General features: G+C 37.1%; 1 long non-coding RNA gene across 2 annotated transcripts in view; it reads right to left on the reverse strand.

Moving 5' to 3' along the window:
• Positions 1-2,532, reverse strand: part of LOC115947846 — a 5,048-nt gene extending 2,516 nt beyond the window's left edge. Inside the window, exon 1 of one of the 2 annotated variants that reach the window (XR_004081690.1) lies at positions 1,849-2,532. This is a non-coding gene — a long non-coding RNA (uncharacterized LOC115947846). Of the gene's footprint in view, positions 1-1,543 lie in introns of both variants that reach the window. The other variant, XR_004081689.1, reaches the window with a different exon arrangement.
• Between the last annotated feature and the right edge of the window lie 353 nt (positions 2,533-2,885).

Genomic DNA, 2,885 nt, shown 5'->3' on the forward strand with positions numbered 1-2,885 from the left:
CCCTAAACCTGACTTGTTCTCTTTGCCTCAAGCCAGATCCCCTCTGTCAGGCTGCTGCTTCTTCCAATTTCAATAAACAAACCAACCCCCAAATCTTTGCCCAACATATTTCAATCCTTCTCATTTTCCAGCTCATCAGATCTTCCTGTATCTGTTCTCAGCTCCAACCCTTCAACATCGCACTTTTAGACATGTTCCTAAAACCAGTTGTTTTCACTAATATACAGCTATTAGTCTCGTTTATTTTCAAGCAGGCTGATCTTTTCTTGCCTTTTTATGTGAACTAAGCATCTTTTTCCCATACAGTTCCCGAGCCTTGCAGAAAATAAGCACCTGAACTGAAAACAGTGAGCCTTCCTTTCTTATATCAGGCACAGTACTTAGGACCCCAGAGCTGCAACATGAAGTGAGTTTGACCCAGCCACAGTCTCTGGCACCACCCATACAGGCAAACCTCTGGAAAATATAACTGCTAATATTAAGCCACCTGAGAACCATGTGAGAAATATAACATCCTCTTCAAAGGTTTAGGAAGTGAATCATTTCAGTAGGCCTTCATAAGCACTTGAAGTAGTTTTCTAATCCAGACAGGAACTTTGGTTCCTCAGTTGAACTCTGGTTCTGCAAATGCTCAAGCTATGCTTTCACCATGTCACTGAACTATTCTATGCTGCTAGGGCCACCGAACAAGGCACTCCAACCTTTGCCCTTCTCCTTCTTCCTGCTCCCTGCCATTTCCTGCCCTTGGGCCAGTGATAGGAGTTTGCATGGTGAACCAGAAGGAAGCACAGGCTGCTTCACTCTTCTCACAAAGGCCAACACGAGTACAATGAAGTAGTCAGGAACAAACAGTTTGGCCACTGGACTTTGACAAAGCCAGGCAAACAGGCTTATTTGTTGTATGCTCTCAAGTCTCTGATCAGCTCTTTAGATTCACATCTACTCAAGGAAGTTTCTGGGAAAAATCCTGGGTACATTAAAATACTAGATCTACAAGAGCAACTGGATGGATGGGCCTGCTGCAAGCACCAGTCTGCAGCATGATGAAAAAAAGCAGAGACCTTCAAGGTCTTTCCAAGCATTTCTAAGTTCTCAAATGGCTGAAGTATATGTGCAGATCTTTAATATTTAGCAGTTACATAGGTTGAAAGAAAGAAAAGAAACTCCCTAATGAAACTCACCTAAAGAAACTCAGTGAGAAAGCTATCCAACTTTGAGCCAGAAAGGATATTTTTTCTAAGTAGTCAACTTCATTTTGGTCATGTATCTTAAGAGAAATGTAGTAGGTAAATGTGCACACAAATGTTCTTTATGAAAAGCTGTAGGCTATCTAATTCTGCATAGCTGTGCTATTGAGAACTGCTCAGGTCTGAACTAAATCGGAAATTTTAGCTATTAGTAATTTTGTCAGTTCAAATTCATAGCAGTAGTAGAAAATGAGAATGTGATTTTTACCAGTCTGAAATTATGGAATATGGTCAAATAATGCAAACTAATGAATTATAACAACTTGGATTCATATTCATCTACATCATGTCTGTACCTGTGCAACTGCACCAGTAGCAGTTCTGTGAAGGCTAAAACCAAAACAACTCTTGAGTGCAGATAAGCCGTTTTTCCTCCTTTTAAAACATCTATATGATGTATTAACTTGACTCTGGGAAGACCTATTTGAATAAGGTATGTGTATGTTAAATGGTAAAATACAACAGGGCTAATAAAATTAGATTAGCAAGTGATACTGAGTCATGATAGTGAAGAAAATAAAATCTTAAAAGGAAACACACTTTCAGATCTGTATCTAAAATTAGTGACATTTACATAACCATTAGTCTACATTTGACTCACCACACAGTTCTTGCATGCAGCTTTTAAAAGGAAAGGAGCCCAAGTAATTTCCATTCTCACTGCAGTAATTTCAATCATCTCAATGAAAGATTCTCCTGCAAGAGAAAAATCTTAGTGGAAGATGAGAAAAAAAATTAGTAAATTCACAGTCAGATACACAGTTTAAACTTCTAACCATAAAACTGTTACCTGTCTATAGCCCAGTGGTTTAAGAAATGAAGTGGTTAATAAGTTTAGTTAAAAAAATTGGAAGACACTTTTTTCTTTATGAGCTCTCGTTGTTAAAAGCATGACCAAACACTTCCCAGCTCCACTAATTTAGAAAAGATTGTAAAAATTAATAGTTTTATGAGTTTTAATAAAGAAATGTGTTGAGAATTAAAGTAACTTAATTTTTATAGTTTTTAAATATATAAACAAACGCACTTACCAAAGCATTGTTAGACAGGTGTAGCTTGAGATGGTTCCTTAAAAAAGTTCAGTTTTCACATAAACCAAAACAAAATTATATCTATGTCTATTTTATTTACCATCAGATACTATGAAGCTCTAAATATAGTTTCTGAATAAATGAAAATACAAAAAAAAGCTAAGAAAGTGTTCATATGCAAACAATAGATAAGTTTATAGCAACAAAAAGGCACAAGGAATACATGCAATGTCCTGTTCCATGACTCGCGTGCAGAAGTGGCTAGCCTTACTTCAGCAGCACAGTTAATACTGGAGATATTTACAGTCTTAACACCAATATTTACGTGCTGCTAAAGTATGACAGACATCAGCATCACAAGATTGACTAATTCATAAGTGGTATGTCTCTTCAGGGTGATGAAATCCTTGTATTTTTGAGGCAGCACAATATGGCCTGCACCTTTTCAAAACCCACAAACCATTATGTGCTGCTACGTTATGCCAAGGTGTCTACCATGCTTCAAGGAAACACAAACATACTCTGAGCTGAATGCAGAATTTTCTTATTGAACTTTAGCTTTCATGTAGTAACATCAGTTGTGTTAATGAGCTACAAAATATTTAGA

The sequence above is a fragment of the Geospiza fortis genome, unplaced genomic scaffold, assembly GCF_000277835.1.
Source record: "Geospiza fortis unplaced genomic scaffold, GeoFor_1.0 scaffold194, whole genome shotgun sequence".
Classification (NCBI taxonomy): domain Eukaryota; kingdom Metazoa; phylum Chordata; class Aves; order Passeriformes; family Thraupidae; genus Geospiza; species Geospiza fortis.